The following is a 25,739-nucleotide window of genomic DNA, read 5'->3' on the forward strand; positions in this document are numbered from 1 at the left end:
TGAAAACGCTGATTGTCTATAGAACACGTACGACGATTTGGCGAGTTTCAATCTGAGATCATTGATCAGGCGATTGCGGATTTTCAGCAAACGGTAATTTGAAGTTAATATTAATCATGCATTGTACTCGCAAGCTAATTGAAAACCATACACAATAAGATTGGGTCTTGTTGGAAAATTTTCTATCCAGGGGGTTGATGTCTCGACCCAAGGGGGAGTGCACCCTTTGCGGCCAATTAGAAGAGTTCCTGGACGTGCAATAGATGGATTGCAAGAGCTAATCCACCACTCGCAAGGCCCATCTATACCGTCAATGCCAGAGGAGACAGACAACCTTCGCGACCTACCTACAATCTTGGAGCCTGAGATGGAGGCAATGATCGATGCATTGATTCTCATGGATGTTGAGGCATCTGACCCGCTTAGAGAGGAAGCATCCATACCATTATATGATGGGTGCCGAGTATCTCAGTTGAAGACATTGCTTGCACTCTTAAGTGTGCAAGAAAAATACGGTTGGAGTGATACGAGTGTGACTGAGTTATTCAAGTACCTTGCACATAGGCTTCATTGATTATTATTTTTTACAGTATTATTGCAAACATTTGTGCTTTTTCAAGGTGTTTTATGATTTTTTTCAGGTTATTGAAATATCATATATTACCACCTACAAATACCATGCATGAGTCTCGTGATGATGCACGACATGTTTTACGGAAGCTTGGCATGGACTACAATAACATCCATGCATGTATCAATGACTGCATACTGTTTCGAGATGAATACGACACTATGGAGACACGTCCAAAGTGTGGTGCTCACAGGTATCGATAGGACTTGCAAGAGCAAACCATCCCTCAAAAAGTTCTCAGACACTTTTCACTCATCCCCCGCATAAACCACATGTTTCGCACGTCTGGCATGGCAAGCTTGACAATGTGGCATGTGCAAAATAGGTCCACGGATGGAGTTTAACGAATATTAGCGAATTCGCGCGCATGGAGCCACATTGACTCTACCTTCCCAGGCTTTGCGTGAGAGCCAAGGAATCTTCGGCTCGGTCTTGCTATGGATTGTGTGAACCCACTCGGTCTGTGCTCGACTTCTTACAGTGTGTGGCCTATAGTGCTTGTCAACTACGACATCCCTCCAGGCTTTCTACGAAGAAAGGACATCTCATCCTTAGCTTGCTCATCCCGGGCCGCTACAAAGTAAAAAATATGGACGTGTATCTTCATCCATTAGTCGATGAGCTTAAGATTTTGTGGGAGGAGGGGGTCACTGTGCAAGATATGAGCAGGCGCGATGGCCGGCGGTCGATCAGCCAACATTCGATCCATTCTCATGTGGACGATGCATGACTTTCCGGGATTGGGAGAGTGCTCAAGTGAGCAGACCTCCGTTCTTGCTGGTAATATCTATATTTTATTTCATTCAATCAAGTATTCACTAGGTCGTGGCTCACCTTACAGGTCTGGTTACCTCAGGTTATCATGCATGTCCATTGTGTGGGCCACAGTTAGACTCTCGAAGGTCACGAACCATGAAGAAGATGGTATATCAAGGACATGCCGCTTTCTTGCGGAGGATCGTGAACTCAGGAAAGGTTTTTTTGGACGACATCCAGCACGTATGAACGCTGCAAGCTGGTATGAGCTGAAAATGGTAAACCCGGAATCACATCCAAATGGAATGCGATGGTTCGCAGTTTTCTACGAGTTGCCATATTGGACCCACTTACAGGTCAACCACTTGTTGGATCCCATGCATATTTTCAAGAATGTGGGCAGCTTGCTATGGGACCACATCACAAGAAAGAGAGACACTATAGGGTCACGAATGGATTTGAAGGAGGTAGGTAAGATGGAGGCGCTTTGGCCACAGTCGAGTGCTGAAGGGGGAGTACAGCTTCCTCGCGCTCCCTGGGTTTTGTCTACCAAAGAAGAGCGCATTGTGAAGCAAGTAATCAAGTCTATCCGCACTCCAACGGGTATGATGCGTTCTCTCAGGTCCGCATTTTCTAAAGATGACCAATTGTCTGGGCTAAAATCCCATGATTGGCATAAGATATGTCAGATTTGTGAACAGAATGGATTGTAATTAGCGTGGGCATTTTGTAATTTGAAAAGAGGCCATTATTCATGATGCTTTCTCATTTGTGGCAGTTTGTCCTACCGATCGCGATCGCAGGATGCCTTACTCCAGAAATTCGCGGGGCCATTTACAAGTTATCGACTTTGTGCAATGGATCTCACAGAAAGAGATTAAGACGTCCTCTATTGAATCCGCAAGGCGGGGAGCAGTTTAGATGGTCTGTCTCTTTGAGAAATACCTGCCCACTAGCATGCTCACGATACAAGTTCACCTTCTTGTGCATCTTGTGGACCAAGTGGAGATTGCTGGACCTGTCCATACGCGATGGATGTTCTTCCTGGAGTGCTTCATGAAAACCCTGAAAGGCTTTGTGCGACAACGAGCTCATCCAGAAGGTAGCATGGCAGAAGGTTGGTTGGTGTCAGAGGCGTTAGTGCATATCTCACAATGGCTACCAACAGTGGAACCAGACAATGAAATGCTATGGACGCTGAAGGATGATGATAGACTGACTGGAGATGTGGTGGTTGGAAATGGGGTAGAAAAAAGAATGGATGCCTCAATGGAAGAGAAGGTGAATCGCTTTTGTATGTTGCACCATGCCTCCATGGAGACGTGGCTCGCTAAGTACCAGATTGCAAGGCAAGATCGAGAGGAAGCGTGAGCTGAATTCCGACGCAGTACGCATCACCGACCGATTCGATATCCCGAAGGCATGGAGGAGATGCCACGGTTTATGTCAACACGATGGTTGCATGGAGCCTTGACCGCAGCATCCAGCGAAGGGACAGAGGTCTCAATGGAGGAGTGGGAGTTCTCGAGGGGATGTAGTCCAAAGGTGATGAGGGGTTTAGAATGTGTCGTATCTAAATTTGCTTGCTACATCTAATTTGAGTGTTTCAAATGTGCAATACAAAATATATAGTGCATCGTGGTTGCGCGGACAGCATTTTCGCGTGGAGCGTATTGACAAAATGCGCTCCACAATGGACTGTGGTGTCATGGCAAGGTTTGAGCAAGAGAGCCGACGACGAGCAACGGATCCGAACATGGTTGTGGATGAGATGGAGTATTTTGGGAACTTGCAAAGTATTATTACGGTGGATTACCGTAGCTTCTCCATGATACTATTCGATGTGCAGTGGTTCAAAGTGGTACTTGGAGGAGCTGGAGCAACAGTTCGACGAGGTCCATCTGGGTTTCTTGAAATAGATTCCGAAAAAAAATGGATGGATTTGCGGGACACCTTTGTGTTGCCGGCCCATTGTGAACAGGTGCAAAGAGTCATTTGCTTGCTAATTGTAATACGACATGGTTTATGTCACAATGGTTTGAACTCACTTTGTACGTGTTTGTGAACAGGTAATCTTCTATCCAAACCCCCGACAACCTCGATAGTGGTATGATATACCTTCAACTCCTCGAAGTGCGAGAGTATATGATCAAAGCAATGTTCCAAGCATAGATGAAGAAAATATGCAAATAGAGGGGTCGATATTACAAGGGGTGGAGGCCACCGCAAGTTTGGAGCCCGCATCGGCTAATAATGATGGAAATACAGAAGTCCAAGAATTTTTTGAGAACGAGGCAAACTCATTCTTTTGTTGTGACATGTCTATCGACCTTCCAGTGTATGCAGAGTTGTATCAGGAGATTAACATGGGACCATAGAATATTTCATTCTTGGAGAATTGTATTACTCAATTCGTTGTTTAGATCTTCCATAAAGGTACATAAGATATGCATTTTAAGAGGGATTTTTCAAAAATTATTTATATTATTGTGCTTTGTATAGTTTAAATTGATTATTCTAACACCATTTTTTATCTGTGCAGGTGACATTTTCAGGATGAGTCGAGGGATGAGCGATGAGGAGCTTCAGGACATGATGGCACGCATGTCTTCAGATCAGTTCGCGAGATTCAGAGAGATGGCAGACCAGGAGCTGTCTCGTTCTTCGTCAGGGCGCTCTGCTAGATCTGCTTCAGCGCGATCAGATGCTTCAGCTTCGAGCAGACGATCTCGACGCTCACGACTTGGGCCAGAGGGAGGGACTGCATCAGGATTAGGGGGGTGCTGCTGTGGAGACACGGACGTGGTGTCTCCGTCTCGTCGTTCAGCTGGAGCTGTATCACCTCCAAGATTTGTCACACCTGTGGGGACGTCTACTCCAGTTACTCCGGCTTTTGCGCAGCCGTCAGCAGCAGGTGGCACCCCTTTTGGTGGCACCCCCTTTGGTGGCACCCCTTTGAGTGGCACTCCAAGAGAGGGTACCCCCGTCAGTACACCAGATGTACAGGGGTCTCCTGGATATGCCCAATAGCGTGGACGGAGATGGGAGAGGACCCATCTTAGGCAGACTCCTAGGGGTTATGGATACCTAGTTGATAGTAGGTCAGGAGCCATTATCATGAATGATGAGGGGAGGAGGGTGATGGCTTGCATGAGGGAGTTGTGCCAACAAGTTTTTTGGCACAATGTCCTGGATCATTGGAAGAACATACCGAAGGGGAGCAAGGACTACATAGTAGCATCCTTGCACGAGGAGTTTCCGGTGCCAGCCGCAGTAGATAGATTCTCTACGGGCTGGATGATGGATTGCATGCATGCATACATGTCACATAGACGATCCAACGCACGCAAGGCAATCAAGAGTGGGGCTACAAAGCCCGAGTGGTTAGATGCAGACGACTGGCGCCAACTGAGGGAGGAGGCTACAGATTCGCCAGGACGTTGGAGTCAGCAGCGGTAGGCGGCGAGGGCACGACTCGAGGCCGGAGTGGTGCATCATCTTGGGAGTGGCGGCAACATGACATATTTGGAGGAGTTTGTAAGTTTCTCTTTTGTTTTGCTTATTTGTTTTTTTAAAATATTCTTTGTACTGACAATCATGTTTCTAACAGTTAGCATTTTGTTTTCTTTGCAGTACTCCATTATAAATTGCGATCCGCAAGGCCTTGAGACTCGATATGCAGAGAGGCACGGTCTCAATGCATTGATTGACCGATTGTATAGACGCGGCGGCCCTGTAAGTCACTCATCTTTCTTGTTCGTAGTTACCATGAGATATTTGAATGCATTATTGTATGGTGGATTGATATGTTGTTTCTTTTTCTGCAGAATCTGTTCGATGCTCCTTTGCGGTGGGACGAGCTTTTGGGGGACGAGGATTTGTAGCTCGCCCTTGGATCCTTGGAGCTCACACACCTTTAGTTTTTAGTCGCCTGATCTATGTAGACATTTTCTATGTATTAGTGATATCCTTTCATGATTGTACCAATCGCATTTTATGCGATCATGTATTTATTTCATGTATCAGTTTTATGATTTCAGTATACATTCTTTTTGTTTGCAAGCGCTTTGTATGCAGTAGTACCGAAACTATTTTATATGGCTCTCATACAACACACAAGCTGCCCTACCACAAAAAAAATTTCTCCTTGTTACTGTCGCTATTTGCGTCGCAAATTTACTACTCGCGTCGCTATTGGCCTCGCTATGAGCGTCGCAAATTTACTGGTTGCGTCGCAAATAGCGACGCATATTGTGACATCTCTATGGCGTCGTCAATAACGACGTTTTTTGCAACGACGGGGGCAAATTTTGTTGTTTGTATTTTCATCGCTTTAAACATCGGTATAAGGTCTATATCTTGTAGTGAAAGGAGAACTAATTCATTAACTTTGTGAGAAAAGGAAGATAACAAAGAGGTTTGCTTCATCATATTATCCGCAGTGTAATGGTCTAAATGAGTGATTCAATGGTGAGTTAATAAGAATGTTGAAAAAAATGACGAATGATCATCCTCAAACATGGGACATTGAGTTTCCAAGTGCTTTGCGGGCTTACCCTTTAGACAAGAAAGGTACATGTTTTTTGCCATTTTAAATTGTTTATGGAAGAGAAGCCTTATTACCTATAGAACTGGAAACTTGCGAAAGTTAGTATATGTTTATCCTCTATATCACATGCATTCAAGGTCTATTTATAAATATCCTTATCTATGAGTTTTTCTTGAATAAAACATAACCCTTTTTTATTCAATCGATAAATAACCCCTTCATATTACACCCTTCTACATGTAAAAAATGTATAAACATGGTATTTTAAAGATACCTTAATTTAAATCCACGTGATGCACACTTATATTGATGAGTAATGTACTCGAGAGTGGAAATACCAACTTCAAGGACACTTGAAAAATTGAGTGAGAGTGAAAACAAAAATTATCTCATAGATAGATTGTTGCAATTATAAGAAGCAAAATTGAACACAGAAGAGGTGTGTGATCATTATAAAAGAAGTCAAGAAAGAAATCTTCAACAAAATAATAAAAAAATCAAAAATAAAAATGTGAAAAAAGGGGATCTGGTTTTGAGATATAATAACAAGTTGGATCATATTTCCCAAAACAAATTCCAAATGAAATGGGAAGGACCATTTAGGATCATAGGGACTTATAAAAATGGGACTTATGCATTAAAAGATTTAGATGGAAAGGTACATAAACAAAGAATCAATGGATACATATTAAAGAAGTATGTGTCAAGGTTGATGACAATTCAACTAGAGGAGTGGTCAGAACAGAAACACATATAATTACAAAAGAATGAGAAAATTGAATGGATGATAGATGTAGCATCTTTTTATGAAAGCAACTGCTATACATGAATGCTTACAAACTAGGGGGAGGGCTAAGTATGTCAAGTGCTTTTGCATAAACTAAAAACCCCCTAGAAAACCTTTAGATAGGTAAGATTTTTGTAGCTTAGTTATTGTGTGATTGTTTGTTTTGTTGTTTTATAGCTCTATTTTTGTGTTTGTTGAGATCACGATTGCTTTTCGTCATCTCATTTGGATTTTTTGAGTGTGAAAACATGATAGCGTTGGTCAAGATTGGTGTTTCCTTGGACAGGTTGGAGCTAGAGTTTTGCTGATAGCTATGAAACATCTTAAAACATATGTATTTTCTTACTGATACTATTGCACATCACGAGAGGATTGTGGATTGATGAGCACTTCACATTATTGCACTTGTTTAGATACACTGCACCTAGGGGTTATGTCTAGATTTTATCAATTACTTCCATTCCATGGGTTGGGTTGATACATGTTTTAATCTTGGTAATCCAAGAATGTAACTTGGAAATAAAGTATTTTGAATGAACTAAAAAGAACATAGGTGCTGATGACCTTTCCGGAATAACACACACTTAGAACAACACCATAAATCAAATATCTATAGATTTAAAAAGTAATAGCAAGACTTCAATAACAATATATTAACACACAAAGAATCATAAATGAAATTTGAAAAAATAATCCTAGTATCCAAAAAACATAGTTAATTCAAAGCAACGTGTTATATTATGTAAATGAACAATAGGAAGTTAAGCTAGTAATTCCTAAGTCATTGTTTCAAAACAACTATATAGAACATTTTCATACTCATCGATTGTCTGGAAGCATAGGCTTCCACAAATGTCTCGAATTTATAAGGAAAAATAAAATTTGGCCAAAACTTCATCATTCTAAAGTACACTTTTTAAAGAATTATAAAAAATGTCAAACATTCAAACCTTAAATAGGAAAACATGTTAGACTTGTGCAATCTATTAAAGTGTCCAATCCATTCGAGTTGTAGCTTGGGATATCATTAGTCCACTACCCAAAACTAGTAAAGGACACAAACACAAAATGGTACTCAATCAATATCTAATACAATGGTGTGAAGTGAAAGTTAAATATTCTTTCCCAAAAGAAATACTTTAAGACCAACGATGAACCTTCAAGCGTAAAGTAATTAAAATAATTTGTTATTGTTTAGAAATTAAGCAAACATTTGCATCACCATATCATCCACAAACAAACATGTTAATGCGGTTTCTAAATAAAACAATTACATAAACAATTTGAATGTATGTGGATCCTTTACAATAGAATCGGGATAAAATACTACCATATGTAACTTATGCATATAGATGCTCAATACAAGCATCCACTGAAATAGTTCCATTTAGGGTATTATATGGAAGAGACCCAACTTTTGTTCCAAAGATACCTTTACGAGAAATACCAAATTAATATAAAGATGCAATGAATTCATACTTAGAACAATGGAAAAAACAACCATTAATTAGATTAATAATTCAAACAAACCTTCACATAGCTCACTTTAGACAAAAACATTGTACGGTGATATTGGAATGATAAAGTAAAAAAGTGGAGATAAAGTATTAATCTATTATCCAAATAGAAAGAAGAACTTAAATGAATCACTACAACATAAATGTGTTGATCCATATATAATAACAAATAACATAATAAATAATATATATGCTGCAAAACAATTACATAAGAATACAAAAACAATTACACAAGTGACATAAATTAAATAGTTTTTTCAACATACTGATGAGGATGTATAATAGGATTTATCAAGGGAAGAACTGAAGAAACAAAAGGATCATCATAAGAGATAGTTCCTGAGTTAGGAGGGAGTTGTGGAGCGAGTGGTGGGATGCTACCCACACACAGGGCTCAAGGGACATTGGTCAATCGAATTGGCCACCCAACTCAAATACAACTCAATGGACATTGCTCATCCAATTGGCCACCTATCTTGGGAGCATTCAATGCTAATAACAAACTGGAGGCCATTTGATAAACTCTAGGAAAACCCAATGGGCCTCTCTTGCTTGTATTTAAACAGAGCTTTGTTGAAGAAGAAGCAAATATGTATTTACATTACACTCCTTGTGTCTATGCATACACATACTCTCTATCTCTTTGAATTTCACACCTCTCATAATTCAGACAATATTGAGATAAGTGTACATAGATTGTAGTCTCACTACTGAGAGATTGGTGACAATATTCAAGCAATGACAAGTGATACCCTTCTTGTTTATTTTTAAAATTTTCCTACATAAGGCTCTCCTTCTAATTGAATCTATAGTTAAAGTAAAAATGTTGAGATGTAGAGAGAGAAGATATGTAGAAAGGCGCGATAAAGAGAGAAGGGACACACCATATACACTCCCAAAGAAAATGTCATATTGATCACAATCTACATATATATAGGTGAGACTTAGTTTAGATAGGGTAGCTATATATAGCTCCAACACCCTTACTCAAAAAAAGTCTCAGGCTACAGATGAAAAAACCCTTGTGGAGCACAAGGGAAAAACTCAAGCTCCTATATATAAATGTGCAAACATGATCAAGAAGGACTATTGTGTGCATGTAAAGTGAATTGGTGCATATGAAGTGAAACGAAATATGTATGTACAATGATGACCAAGAGGTCTAAGTTATATGTGCATATGAAAATGCATCAAGATTAGCATAAGGTTGATGTAATGCTAATTGTCCATCATTTTGTATAAAGTGAGAGTTTTTGGTAGAGCTCACAAGACAAGGAGTACTAGCAAGATGTGTAGAACCCAAACCAAAATTTTGAATAATATCTTCAATGAACTTTGTTTTACATAGTTATAAAACACCCTTTTCTCGATAGCATTGAGTCTGACTACGAAGACATGAGTGTATGTCTCCAAGATTGACCATATCAAATGCAAAAGATAAAACCTTTTTTACTTGTTGAAGGAAGTTGAGATTATTAGAAACAAGTATAATATCGTCTACATATAGAGCAAGAATAACAATATTATATTTGCAAAACTTGACATATAAGCTAGCAAATGAAGAACAAGAGATAAAACCTTGTTTTGTAAGTAAAAGATCAATCTTTTGATACCAAGCTCATGAAGATTGTTTGATACCATAGAGTGCCCGATAAAGTCTACAAGCAAGATTTCCTTATGTTTGACTACAAATCCCTATGATTGCTCCATGTGTAATTCTTCCTTTGAATCACCATTAAGAAAATTACTCATATCCATTTGGTGAACCTCCAAATCAAACTCAACAGCAAAAACTAACAAGACTCAAATACTTGTAACATGAACAACAAGAGAGAAAAATCCTTGATAATCAACTCCTGCAATTGTGAGAAACCTTTGGCAACTAGCCTTGCTTTTAATTTGTCAAATGTTCCATCTACTTTTTTTTTTAGTCCTATAAACCCACTTCCATTTAATAGAAGTATGTCGAGGTGGTACCTCAGTTAGAACACATGTACCTTTATAGAGAACAAATTCATACTAAGCTCCCATGGCCTCCTACCATTGTTTCTTTTGTGGGGATAACATGGCATCACTATAAGAGACACAGTCTTCACAAATATTGAGAGCATTCAAAAAAATATCAACATCATAAACATGAAAAGCACCATGCTCATTATTAATTGGAAGATTAACATAAAGATCAATGACAAGGTCATCATAGTAATAGTAGGTGCAAGTTGTGAATTCTGATTTGAAGAGTCAATATTATCTCATGAAGGAGGTTCATCATCATATAGAAAGGGAAAAGAAGTGAGTAAGGACCTTGTATCATCAACGTTCTCTAGTGACCACGTCCACCCAACATCCTCCTGAGACCATGTGCTACCTATAAGTTACTTATTGAAAATATTATCATGACTTATGATTACCTTCTTGGAAGATGGATCATAAAACTTGTATCCCTTAGAAAAAGTTGAATATCCAATGAAAATAACTTTCAAACCTAGAGAATCAAGTTTTCAACGAGTCTCTTTGGGTACATGAATATAAGCAATACATCCAAAAGTCTAAAAATATGAAACACAAGCAATCTCATCTGTCCAAGTAGTAATCTGTATTTTATCAGAACAAGGAGTAGTTGTAGCTGGACGATGATTTTGCACAAGAGTTGCTGTTAAGACTACTTCAACCTAGAAACATCGAGATAAGCCATAATGAATGAGCATACATTCCATGACAGAGAATAGTCATGTTTTTACATTCAACAATACCATTCAGTTGAAGAGAGTAGGAAACTGTATATTCATGATGAATACCTTGATGAGTATAATAATCATTAAAATAATTTGAAATGTATTCTCCACCATTATCACTACGAAGTTTCTTGATGTGAGGACCAGTATGAAGTTCTGTAGCTTTTTTTATATTTCTTAAAAGATAATAAAGATTCTAATTTTTGTCAAGAGAAAAACAATTGTATATCTTCAGAAGTCATCAAAAAAATTTTATAAAATACCAATATTGAGATTTTGATGGAGGAAAAGGTCCACAAATATCAATGTGAATAAGATCAAGTAAATCTTTAGAATGAGTTGTGGTAGAAATGGAAAAGAGTTTGTAGAAAATGCTTTCCCAAGTGCATAATATTCACAAATACCCATATGAGGATGAGCTTTGAATTCCATACCTTGAACAAGGTAATGCCAATAAAGATCAACAAGCTTAGAAAAATCAGATTGGACAAAGTGATGATGCCATATTTTGTTGTTAAGATCGTGAGGAGTTGCAAAAACATTGGCAATATCTTCCTTTAAAGATAACTCAAAAAGATTACCATTTCGAGGGGCAACAGCTATCGTTTGGACATCTTTCTCAATATGACACTTGGTATGGTCAAAATCGACTAAGAGACCAAGATCCACAAGTCTTAGAATTGAAAGAAGACTCCTTTATAGATCTAGGACATGTAAAACTCCACACAAAATTCTTATTGAAGAAAGAGTACTGAGATATAAATCACCTTTACCTTTGACTTGATAGGTTGTGCCATAGTAAGATAAACTAATTACTTGACACAAATAGAATGATAATTATGTAACCATTGGGATTGATATGTCATGTTTTCCATAGCACCAAAATCAATAATAAAAAGAAATTCATCACGAACATGAAGTAACCTTTCCGGAGAGATATAATAACTCACATAATTTGCTTCTTCAATAGTGTTATCATATGTAGTAACATATGCTTTATTACAATCTGAATCAAAATGCCTCTTAAAACATAGATGGGTTGGATGATCATCCTTTTTGCAGTAGTCACAAGGAGAATAATCTTTGGATAAACGTGGTTGTTTATTTGTAATACATGTTCTTCATCATATTGTTTTGCCGAGCAATCATCTATAGTGTGACCATTTCTATTGCAATAAGAATAATGTTTGTTAGGAAACTTGAGATGAAAGAGGTTACCACCACAATGACTCCTACCTATATAGCATGGAAAGGGGTGCCTTCTTCAAGCAAGTAAATTTTTGTCGATTCTTTCTTTTTGAGTATGTGTCCTCTTTTGATATTATAAGAGTTTCTTGATTTGTATGTCATCATTCATATCATTGTATATATTCAATCAAACATATACAAGCTTGATCAAATTTGATCCCATCTTTGTTAGGTAATATGGTAACAATATTATCATAAGCAAGATCCTTTATCAAGAACCTGTGTTACCAATTGCTTTCGTAGAATAGCATCACTAGCAAATGAACAAGGTGATTCATAAAGTTCTTGAATGATTCGATGTGTATTGTCATCGAAATTCCAATGTTGTATGGTAATTTAGTGAGTTGACTACGAAGGTAAATTATTTCTATGATATATTTCTTCTCAAAATTTACTATAAAATACTCTCATATAGCTTTTGAGGTTGAAAGATTACAAACATCAATTCTTGAAGAGCAAAAAGAATATACTAATGAGTTGCTTTGTCACGTTTGACAACCCACTCATTATAAATAGTTTGCTATTCTTCAAAGATAGATCCTTCAATTTCAAGGGTCTTATTATGAGCCTAATTAATTGGATGAGGTGGACATTCATAATTACCAAGAACAATATCATGCAAGTCATCGCCTTCAAGAATTAGCAGCATCTTTACTTTCCACCGAGGGAATCCTTGCCCTTGAAAGTGAGGAATGGAATGTTGTCCAAAAGGAAATTAGTTGATGATTACAATATTCGACATAGCTGGCTGAGAGAATATGTACAATATGATATCACAGAATCTGCACACCATATACAAAATGACAAGATGAAAGAACAGCACAACAAATTGTACATAGAAGCTATGCTGTAAGAAAAGGTGTTTAGTTTAAAAAGCATACTCCAAAAGAAAAATACCCAAGATAGACAAAACGTGTAAGAGAAGAAATTGGTTCAAAATAGAAGAGAAATATACACAACACTGAAAATGTTATCATTTTACTTTTTGGTCAAGAATAGATGATGATCCGGGTAACTTTAACAGAAACACAAAAACACAAGAGTGAGTAATCATAATGAAACATGTGCCATAGAAGTTTGTATGAAAAGCTATTTTCATGTTTCTTTTCGTGTTTCTAGTCCAGTTTATCTTAAGTGACATAACTTTTGACACAAACATCAAATTGAGCACAGATTTAATAGAAAGAAAGCTTGGGAGTCCTAGCACATCACACACTACAACAAAAAGGCTCCATAGATGCACTTGTAGAAGCAATATTTGAACTGTGTTAAAAAATGTCGAGTGCATTTATTACCGCATCTACTACCGTGTCTAAAATTTCGAGTCTAAAAGCGCGCTTATAGTGAAACCCACACGCCCATATAGACGCACCTATTAACACGCTCCGCAAAATATATAATCATATTTACAAAAAATTAGATATATTCATATTCTATGTCTATACATGCGTGTTACTGCGCGTCTACAAAGGTGTGTACTCTGCAAATTTTTTACGATAATAGACGCGCATTTTTCTTGCAATTTAGACGCGCTAATAGACGCGCAAAATGGAGGTATTAAAAAAAAAACAAAGAGCATGTGGCTTTGCAAGCCACATGCTCTCTGGTTTTTTTCCCCCCATCAACATCAAATTGTATGCTTAGGGAAAACAGAGAAAGATTATTTCAAAGATTTTTGTACTGAAAACAAAACAATGTATGTAGAACACGAAATTTCATATATATAGATGAAACGTTTTTACATGATGAGTTCTAGTGCTTGTGACCTCAAGTATGGTCATGGTCGCAAGCACTAGCTGAAAGTAATACATATCAAAAATGAAAACTACAAGCCAAGGGGAGGCATGTATGCACGGGGCTCCTCTACATCTTCTCAGAAGAGGCATCATCATCGCTACCACCACCATTGTCGGTGCCGCAATCGTTGCCGCTACCGCTACTGCTAGTCCCCCCTTCGCTATCCTCAACTACATCAGGGTTTGCCTACACAAAGGATTAAGGTATATAAATACCATTACAAACAATAAAAACACAATATTAGTGAGTTTGGGAATCTCCCAATTCCCATTTTTTGAATACTAAAAAGGTTGCATCCAAATAACATGCCTGTAAGTTTCTCAAAACCATATGATGTGACCTATCATTGGAAAGCACTTGAAAATTGGAATCTATTGAGCTGTAGAGCGCTTCATTTGGAGTTATAGTGTTCAAGTTATGACAAATACAAACATTTGACCACGTGTCCCAAACTTATGAAAAAATCCCATATTCGCCAATATGGTGTTTAAATTAGAGTTACCTATACTTTTCATGTAAAAAATAAAACATACCTCTTTTGGTTGTGGAATCCTCATGGCACGATTATATTGATCCTCCGTGATGAGTTCCTCCTCGTAGAAATGCTGCCAAGTGGACGCCCGGTTATGACCTCGATGGTAGCCTACCTCTCTAGGAGTAGGCATCCTACCAATGATATGATACTACAAAACAATTTGAACATACAATGTATTAGAATACGCTACATAATGAATTGAAACAAATTACAAAATTTAATTTAAAAAAAGAAATCAAATAATACTTACAAACTCAGCCTCCCATGACTCCCTACCACCCGATCCATAATGCGACGATCCCATGGTTGCCATCTAGATACGTCACGCCTCTGCATGCTGGTGACTTATCATTTTCTCTGATGCTCTCTTCTTGGCCTCTTTCCACTCCTTGCGGTGGCAATTGGGTAGTTGGCCATATCCAGGGCGCCCCTGCTCTTGTCTCCACAGTGACTCCTTGGCGCGCGTCATAAGGTGAGACCTCTTGTTATGAAGCACATCTCTCACCTTTGACCGTCCCCAATCATCTGAGAATCATGAATTATCGGGATTAGGGTACCTTCTATGTACTGCCCGCAGCACCTCTTGCCACAAATCTTTTTTTTTGTGCTTGAAGGGAATCATACAATCTTTGTATGTGGCATGCACGACACTCCTCAAGTAGGCTATCACTTCCCTCCCCTCAAGGTTATGCAAGATACCACAAACATCTGTGACAGAGTAGTACATTTGTGGAGGCTCACCTCTCTCATTTTCCGGTGAGGGTGATCGAGAGCCACCTCCTAGGCAACCCCCACAAAGCCCTCGACCTCCTCGTCCTCCCGCACGACTCTCCCTCGATGCACACTACCCTCTACCTCACTCGATGCACATGCTTCTGCAGATGCACGTGCTTCGGCCGATCCATGTACTTCAGCTGATCCCTATGCATCAACTGATCTGTGTGTATGCATAGTGCGTGGAGTACTTGTTAGTAGAGGTGTACCAAGGTTTCGTGTTTGTGCGGCAGTGCTAGGCAAAGATGTGATAGGTGTCCCAGACATGACACTAAAAATCTCCTCTACAGTGGGAGGGCGACCAAGATAACTGGTCATCTCCCCCATGAATTGCTCCTTGTTCGGAAAACCTCCAAAAAAGCTACTAACACCTCTAGAAAACTCCGCTAAGGTGTTGTTCATGCGTTCCAACTCAGGATCAGTGTTGGAAGATCCAGGATTCCACATCTACACAAGCAAAAATCCATTACTACCATGTGCAGATAAAACATATTGCATGCTGCGTCTATACCCGAGTCTGTCAGCCTGTCTATTCCTACGTCTATACCTTCATCTACACTGTCATCTAAACGCGCTGACAGACGTGCATAGTTGGACCATATTTTGCAAACTGTTATAAAAAACACGCAAAAAAACATCCATAGATGACAGTCTATAGCATGTAAAAAGAGAGAGAGAGAGAGACAAAGAGACAGAGAAAGCAAACAAGATTGAGAGAGAGAAGAAGAACTCACCTTCTTTGCTTGTTCCGACAGGTGGCAGCTAGGTTGCAAGCTTCTTGTCCTCCTTCTCCCTTCCCTTGGTAGGTTTCTTGAATCTTCTTCTCTTCCTTGCTATTTGGCTCTTGTTCTTTACTCTTTGGCTCTTCCTTCCTCCTGTCCTCTTTTTACTCTTATTTCCTTCCCTCATTGTCTTCATGAAGTGATAGATAGACATGATTAGTGATGTCAAGCTCGAACTACAGAAAATGCGCAAAAAACGCAGGAAAGCACTGGTTTGAAAAGAAATCCACAAAATTTTTTAACTTTTTTTAATATTTTCATGGCGCCTCTGTAAGCGCGTGTAATTGTGTGTGTATATGTACAGATAAGACATATTACACGCGCTGATAGACGTGCAGTTACAATTAAACTGATTAGATGCTAGCTTTTGGTTGTTTTTTGATCAACATAACTTTCCTAGTCTTTCAATATCAAAATGTTTGCCTCCATGTTGTAAGTATCAATGCATTTAGGGAATATGACATATATACCAAATGAAATCATATATGTCCTTATGATTTAGGTGTAATTATGTCATCATCTTCTACTAGTATGGGACATGCTGAGTCAACAAACACTACATCCTCCAATGAGGATGAGACATTGCATCTTCACAATCAAGACGCTTGGCTACGACGAAAAATCAAATGTATGTGTGATCGTTGTCGAGGATGGTTTTTTTTAGCACGTCGAATCACAATGTCACACCTTAGCATGTACGGAGAGTGAGACCAAGAAAAAGGCCCAGTAATTTTTACTGCTTTATTTGCACAAATATTATTGGTTTATGTTGTTTCTTCACCATTAAACTAAACCTCGTTTTTTTAAATTGAGTAGGATGTGGTACCACATCCTCAAATGGTCCCTCCAGGGCGTCGAGAGGCTGCGAAGCGTGGACGCGAGGAGGCAAAGTCCTCAAGAAAAGTAGAGACTGATGACGACGATAGCAGCCCTCTTCAAATGCTCCATCAAGTTTTGGAGGAAGAGATTTTGGACAACATGGTGCACGATTTATTTTCCCATGAGGTTTGGGGGGAGGGCGCCACTAGAGAGATAGATGACCTGCTACACATAACGTCGAAAACTCCATTGTACAAAGGTTGCACCTACTCTGTTCTACGTGCATCTCTCGAGATACTGAACTTACAAACTATTTATGGATGGAATAATGCTAGCTTGAATGCATTATTGAAGTATGTATCATTTGATATTAATTCATAAATGCTTCTAGACAATATTCGCAGTTTGTTAACTCTGTTTGCATAATATATGTAGGTTATTATTTTGCTTTCCTAAGCCAAGGTCTACCCAATATGAGCCGAAAAGCTCCAAACCCTACTGGCATAGCATGACAATCAATTTTCATAGACACTCCATAAACCTCCACTTCCAAATTCTGAATGATACCTAAGCACCTCACTTTAGCATGATTAGAATGATAGATTCAAAGTTTTGATCATTCAACAATTCGAAGTCCAAACTACTCTACACAAGCCTAAGGAATCACACTAATTTATGCTCCTCCATCAATATTTGCTTCATCTATGTTCTAATTCTTATACCAATCATCAACAATAGGATAAATATCGGGAAATTATTCTACACTCAAAAATCTCACTGTTCCTTTATTTTTTCTTTGAACTTTGAATTTACTAATTTTATCCACTGTCCTCTCATCTTAGGACACAACTCCATCAATTGAGAAAAATATATATAAGCTTTCTTACCCATCATATCCGTTTTAAGATCATAATCTCTCTCTCCTTGTCCCAATGGAATATCGGTATAGTAGCATGATAATGTTTTCTAGGCACTCTCCATTTATTTTCTTCTCTCTTCTCTCCTCTCTTTATTTTCCTTCCTCTTTCTTCACTAGCTTTACTAGTCTCAGGTTCATCTCTCTCAGGATGTCTCCTCTTTTTATTACAACATGCATTATATCAACATTTTTATTTTTCTCACTTTGATTTTCTAAAAGAATACAATTAGTGGCACTTTTTCTTTTCTCTTCTTTAGTCAACCTAAAAACTTGAGTTGTAGAAACATTTTTTAATTCTATCCCAAAATCATTTTGTCTATTTGGTAAGTTTTGGGGTAGAGGATACATATCCCCACTTGCTTTAGGCATATAGCATAAGTTGTGCTTACATGACCTATTTCTCCACAAGAAAAACAAGTCACCATTGGTCTTCGATAATATCCTCTCCCATTTCCTCCCCTTCTATTTTCTAAATTTTTGTGACTTATTAGTCCTATAGGTCCTCCACTTCTTCATCCCCAAGCTCTTCCTCTCAAAGCTCCTAATCTCATGTTTTGCATTTGACGTGACAATTGACCTTCAACCTCTGATCATGCTAATTGAGCATTTTCTCCTATTAAAACCTAAAACTTTTGTCCATCCCCTTGTCGATTTTGGTCTTTGTTTTCAATGTTAGGTGTTCCAAATGATTCTCTCTTTCTAATTTTCTCAAATTTTCTCTATTTTTCAATGGCAATCACTACAACTTCTTGAAAAGTACCCAATTCCTTAATTTCCAGTTTTGTTCTCACCTTTCACTGTAAATTTTTAACACAATGTTTTGTTTTGAGCATTTCAAGTGCTCTTTCTCTTGGGTCTAGAGATACATTCCAATGATTTCGAAGTCTGTTGTACTCTAAGGCAATGAAATTCTACAGTCTTGTGTTCTTTTTTCTAACAAGTTTGTATTCTTTTGCAAAGATATTAGGAAGTTTCAGTTTCCTTAAAAGGTTCAAGAAATGCATGCTTGGTTGCTTCATATTCCATAGGAACATGAGGATTTCTAATTTAGAGATTTTTTCATAATTATGAAACCAATTACAACCTTCATCCAATAGTTGAAATTTTAGAATCGCTTAGAGGATCCTCTCCTTTTTTTCCATAGAATTCAAGAAATGAACTGGCCATCAGAAAACAATCTCAAACAAGAAATTGATCCATAAAGCACAAACAAAGTCAACTTTTTCGACACTCCTTATAGTGTGGGCACTGAAAAAGTGATGTTAATTGAGTAGTGATAAACAACATGCCTCACTCACTACCCACCAATAATGAGATGTTAAGGTGTGTTGGATAGGATACTGACTTTGTTATCAAACAATTCAAAACAAAAATTTGGAAAGTTTCACAAAGAACAGCACACAAACCCAAACAAAACTACTATAGCTCTAAAAATTTTAAGAGACACATTGGGTAAAGCATACAAAAACATTCAAACATGAAAATATTGAGTCCAAAAACAAATAATCTTCTTCATATCTCTTAAATATTTGATACAAGAAGCGTCATCTCAGTAGTGTCCAAAACTCTTGAGTAAGTTTCTCATGAATATGTGGGCATCACGTGGGTTCAAAATAAGGTATTTTTAAAATACCATTTTTTTCATTTTTTAAATACAAAAGGGTGTAATATAAAGGGATTATTTATAGATTGAATAGAAAAGGGTTATGTTTTATTTTAGAAAAATTCATAGATAATGATATTTAGAAATAGAATGTGAATGCATGTGATGTAGAGGATATACATATAATAACTTCCCCGAGCCAAAACTCTTGCAGTGACTCATTAACTTTTCATGAAGAATCATAAGTTGGGTATGGGACCCTCCTCTTAAAAGTCAACAAATTTCATTCAAAGCATGAAGGCCACTTGCTCTTTACTTAGTCCTCCTTAAATAGATGTCTATGCACACATTGAGATTTTTGAAAGATTTTACTTTCTAAATGTTTTAAAAACTTAAACATTTAGGAAATATGTTAAGCTTTATATCTTTTATAAGTTTTGTATATTCCTAAATTTTGTTGACTTGTTTGTCATACAGGTCGTCCACTTCTTTCCTAAGGTCTTCCTCTCAAAGCTTCGACCAATTGGAGCAATTATTTCTTACGACTTGTCATGCATGCTTTGCATGTTAGAGTGACACATTTGTTTGTATAGGACTCTAGCTGGAATTCTTTCAAGAAAGCGCTCAAAGACGAATCTTTTCTAGAGGATTATGATATTGCTACATGGAAGATATTTAGAGAGTGGATCTATTAGCCCAACAAAGGACTTGTTGCTTCTGAGTTGTTGCAAGAGTTTGAAGAGCGATACAACCAATTGGATGCAGTAGAGCAAAGAGCTCCGAACTCAGAGAAAGTGGAGTTATTCTTGCAGGTTGCTGATCCTACACTTCAGGATGAGTTGGAAGAGCTTATAGAGGACCGTACGCAACCTATGGGATTGAAGACGGATTGGCAAGATGCTGTTGATGCAGTTTCTACAACATTGACAAAGAGGGAGAGATGGAAGGCTCGCTTGCAGAACGTAATGTAGTCACCATCAACAATGTCTTCTCCTCATTGACTTCTCCTACTTCTCTTGTTGTACCATCCACTACTTCTCCTATTTCTCATCCGGTGTCTATTCCTATGCCTATTCATGTTGCAATTGTCAAACCATCTGCAAAACTGACTATCGAAGATATGGTAGAGGAGATTTCAAATAACTTAAAAGATCTACCAATCAAGCTGACTAGAATGGAGTAGCAGCCTAATCCAGCTCCAATTTTAGCCCCAACTTCTTCTATTCTTGCAAATTCTTCCAGGAATGATCTTGTGTATCGTTGCATGTGATCTGATAGTCTAGGTCATGAATAGAAGGAGTGTTAAGATTTTGAAGAGGCAAAAAGGCTAAAGCTTATAGTTTGGAAGGACAAGATGATATGGTTTGGAGATACAGAGCAACGGATTAAACCAAATATTGGTAAGGGTGGTATGAAGAAATTGTTGGAGGAGTCTCTTTTGCACTATTCTTATGTGATGTGAGAGGTGGTAAGAGAAGCTGTTCTCTACTCGGGGGGGGTCACTCGTTAATATATGTATATATAACATGAGTTCAAAATAAGGGGTTTTTAAAACACCATTTTTATACAATTTTTTACATATAGAAGGGTTTCATATAAAGGGGTTACTTACAGATTGAATAGAAAAGGGTTGTGTTTTATTCAAGAAAAATTCACAGATTAGGATATTTATAAATAGGCCGTGAGCGCACGTTATATAGAGGATATATATATAGTGAACCTCCCGAGGTTCTCTATGGCCTAGAATTAGAGAAAATTTTGAAGGACAAATCTCCTTTATGGTCCTATGCATTGCATGCACAGAAAAAGGGGAAAGCTTCAACATCTGAGCTTTCAGCTGTAGGTGATGTGATCAAGAAAGGGACTCGATGGGATGATTGAGTTGATATGCTTGTTGAGGAGAAGTGGAAAATAGATAATGATCAGCCTGAAGGTTCAAAGAGGTTGACTAGGAGGAATGATCCAGTTTCTCGTCCTTCTTCTTCATGTTTAGAGCAAAGCTTGGCTGATATTCAGAAGCTGAAAGTAGAGGAAGATTAGAAAGGCCCAAAGACAAACGATCCAAATCCAAAAAAGCAACCTCGATTCAAGCTACTTTTCAACATTGAGAGGACTATGGACTTTGAAGAAGGTGCTTAAGGATCAGATTCTTAACTACAAAATTTAATTCAACCTTTGAGAAGTCTTGGGGATCGCCAAAATAGAATTTCATGATGTTATCATTGACATCATTAAAAGAAAATCTCATATTATTGAAGAGCTGACACATGATATGATCCATTGAGAGTACTAATTCGGATGCTCATATGATGAATGGGATGAACAAGGTCTTACAGGATTTTAGTCCTGAGCTTACTATGCCTTTCATTGATGATCTGCCTATTAAGGGTTGTTTGAGAAAGAGAAAGATGATACTTTAGATGATCATGGATGCACGTACTTTGTGGTTGTGCATATCAAAGATGTTGAGACGATTGTTTGCAGGCTAGAGGAAGTGAATTTGACCTTGTTGGGGACTGACGTCTATTTTTGGTGCTAGAAAGGTTTTGATTGTTGGACATATGTGTGGTTATTATGGCAGGAGGCCTTCCCCTGCGAAGGTTGATGCCATAGAAAATATTACAAAGACTTGCTTTGCTACTTCAGAGGTAGGTTCTTGGAGCTTGTGTATTTTATCTTGTTTGGATTCCTCATTCTTCTCATATTGCAGATGATCTCTACCAGCTCTCGAGGAAAGGGCATCGTTTTTCTTGGGACATGAGGCACAATAGAGCTATGTAGAAGCTGAAGAGATTGTTGAGAGAGTTGCTTAGCTCTTTGGAAAGTAAATTATGAGTGTGGGAGACCTATTATACTCACTATTGATACTAGTCCTATGGCATTGGATGGGCTGTTGGCGAAGATGATGTAGATGGGAATAGGTATGCTATTTGGTTTAGGGTGAAAGTCCTAAAAAAATAACAATGAAGGTATCCATAGATTAAGAGGGAGCTCTTGAGAGTTGTCATGGCTCTCAAGAATGATAAAGAGTACTTCATTGGTGCTACTATGGTGGTCAAGTCTGATTTTTTTCCTCTTCTAGCTATGATCACGAGTTGTTCTACTCCAAACATTGCCATGATTATGTGGATTGGGTACATAACATCCATGAATCTTGAGTTCAAGCACATAGCAGGTAAAGACAACCTAGTAGTAGCCAATATGCTTTCATGAGCAAGGTATGATGATATGGATTTTTCTTGCATTGATGAAGTTGATGATGGGGCTAATCTTTCAGCCATGTATGCTGATCATACTTGTTATGTATCTACTTTGGAGATCTTTAATGAGTCTTTGTATACATGAGAGTATTGTATATTGGTCGTTATTTGAATCCCATGTCTAGACAGGATGGATGGACTGATGCGAACTTCAAGAAGATTAGGAGAAAAGCTTATGGTTTCTTCTTGCAGAGTGGACCACTTTAGAAGCATCCATGGAAGCGAGGAGGACAACCATTGAGAGTTGTATGTGATAGAGCTTCACAAGTGCGAATCATGAAAGAGTTTCATGAAAGCCTTTGGGATGGACAGAGTTGTTTGGGTGACCTATGAGAAGATTAGAGAGCGCTACTGGTGGAGAGGCATGTACAGAGGTATGTCATAGTTTGTTAAGACATGCATTGATTGTTAGTTGTTTTCTTCAGTGAGGCATAGAGACGAGCTTCACCCTACTTACCCACTATGTATTCATTACAAGTGGATTCTTGATTTGATTACTATGCCTATTGGATTGTGGAAGATGTGTTACATTTTTTTTGCACAAGAAGATCTCACAAATCAAGTGGAAGAAAGAGAATTAAGGACGAAGACTTGGAAACATTATAGAAAATAGAGGTGAGTTCAATGTTGATGAGGCTAGGGAGTTTTTCCTATACCTTAGCATTAAACTTTCTTTGACTCATGGGAAGAGTGAAAGGACATCTACCGATTGTGAAAGCCTTGGCCAAAGCATGCGTGTGGTAGATGGGTCAAGGAGTGGCCTAGATTGTTACATTATGCTTTATGGGCTGATTGCACTACCCATAGTGTGACCACACGTTATATGCCAACTGAGTTTATGTATGGACAGAAACAAGTCATGCCTACAGGGACTTGCACACTTACTTGGAGTGCTTTACCATGACAGCAAGATTAGATGACTAGAGAGGATCTTTTGGCTCTTCGTATTCATTAGTTGGAGAGGAGATCTAAGAATATTGAGAGAGATTTTCAAAAGCTCTTAGAGTGGCCAAAATTCAAAGCAAAGACCGATTTGATAGTAGACACAGATTGAGACCTAGAGAAATTGAGAAGAAAGATTGGGTGTTGGTCTATTACAGTAGTCTAGGCAATTAGTATAGTGCTATCCACAAGGTTTCAAGAGGATGGTTTGGGCCTTATTTGGTGTAGCATGTCCATGACAATGCTACGTATTCCTTAGCACAGCTTAAAGGCCTTGTGGATTCTGATTGCAGGACAGAGAATCAATTTGTTCAAGAGGAGAGATGATGCAACCTATGTAGTTGAGGAGTAATGAGAAAAGGAGAAAGGAGATAGACATGAGAATAAGGAACATGTTGTAGAGGAGGAGATAACATCGACTAAGAGCTATCATTGACTGTCACTTTAGGGAAACCACCACAATGACTGCCATGGCAACACAATAATAGCAAATAGGTAACACAAGCTCCAGTTCATCCACAATATGTAGTAGGAGATGGATTTGTATCATGAGAATACTTCCAAGCAAGTACTTCTTAAAAAGACAAACTATCTCCATCACTCCTTGCCTACCATTTGAATTGAGGATGTCCTTATCTCCATTCGAGAGATTCACTACTCTAAGTTCAATTAACTTATAAATGGTTAGCTATATCTTTGAAGTGAGATAACTCACAATCCTGATTGGTAATATAAATAGTCCCAATTCTAACACATTGTATATTATAAATGAATATACAATAGAAAATGCAAGACCCCTTAATCAAATTAGTGACTATCTTGGCATTTACAAACCTAGCATATCCTATGCCAATTGTAAAATTTAAGTCTTATTTCAATTCTTGAGAAATTCAAACACCATCAATGTATTATGCATGTGAATAGCTTGGTCACACTCTCATCGCTCCATCCATATTTTGCTTGTATACTCAAGAGTGTGAGAAGTCTGTTTCAATAGGATGCACTCAACACTCCTTGTTTCATGAGCAATGATTGAAGGTAATCCTCTCACATAGCCCAAGAATGAGATGATAAGGAGTGTCCATTATCTAGCTGAATTTGTCTATCTATTACACTCAGTGACAATTTTTTTAAATTGGCAACCAAAACACAAGCAAAAGAGAAGGACTATGCCACTTGTAACTTCAATTACAATGAAAAACGTGCACAAAGTAGAGCTTCTAAGACCTTTAAACAAATTTTTAAGAAACGTGAGCTCAAAAAAACATAACTACATATATTCTTCATACCTCTTTTGGGTAGTGGTTATAGATCAAGCCTTCAGTTTCATGCTTCCAAAAATTTAACAAAACAAATTCCCAAAAGCTTATAAGAAACCCTTCTCATAAGATGTATGAAAATTAACTTGGAAGAAGGGTCCCTAATTCTTTGTTCTCTCTCCTATATATAGGTTTTTTCTAGTATGAAAAATTAATTTCTTTTCATTAAATTTTGCTTTTATAAGAGCCAAGAACACTTCATTTTACACTTGTTAGAAAAAGTGGTCTAGCTATGTCCATTTGTTTCTACATTTTCTTCTTCCTTAAATTACTTTTCATATTCTTTCTCTTTGTCACATTCTTCATCTTCCTCTGCAACATTAGGTACTTTAGATTGCTTCTTGCCTTCTTGCTACTTATTTCCTATGGCTTCACTTCCTACTTTTCCTCTTCAGTCTTTGACTCTTTGAGTGTTTTCTCATCTTTACTGCAAGAACCTTTGCAACAAGTTTTGGCTTGGCCTCTTGCTTGTAAGTCTTCAGCTTGGTTTGTCTTCCTTCTCAACAACATCTATTTTGTATACCCATAGAAATAAACACTATTACAAGTGAGAAATAGTGAACTTCCTATCAAATATCAATTCTAACTACATCTATTCACACTTTCCGTGGGACAATGTTTCAACAACTATTTTTCAATCACCAACTCTGAGTTTTTCTACCCCTCATTTTCCTGGATAATTGTTGTAGCACAATGGATAGGACCTTTGGAGCATAAAAAATGTAGAGGCAATCCTCAATGCTACTGAACTTTGATCTTCACAACC

At 38.0% G+C, this 25,739-nt stretch overlaps 1 pseudogene; it reads left to right on the plus strand.

Annotated features, from left to right (window-relative positions):
- LOC148027642 (mitochondrial succinate-fumarate transporter 1 pseudogene) overlaps window positions 1–20,423 on the plus strand; it is a 60,565-nt pseudogene extending 40,142 nt beyond the window's left edge.
- The last annotated feature ends 5,316 nt before the right edge of the window (window positions 20,424–25,739 follow it).

This window comes from Lygodium microphyllum, chromosome 12 (genome assembly GCF_053477565.2).
Source record: "Lygodium microphyllum isolate KBCC chromosome 12, Lygodium_microphyllum_v1.1.10, whole genome shotgun sequence".
Taxonomy (NCBI): domain Eukaryota; kingdom Viridiplantae; phylum Streptophyta; class Polypodiopsida; order Schizaeales; family Lygodiaceae; genus Lygodium; species Lygodium microphyllum.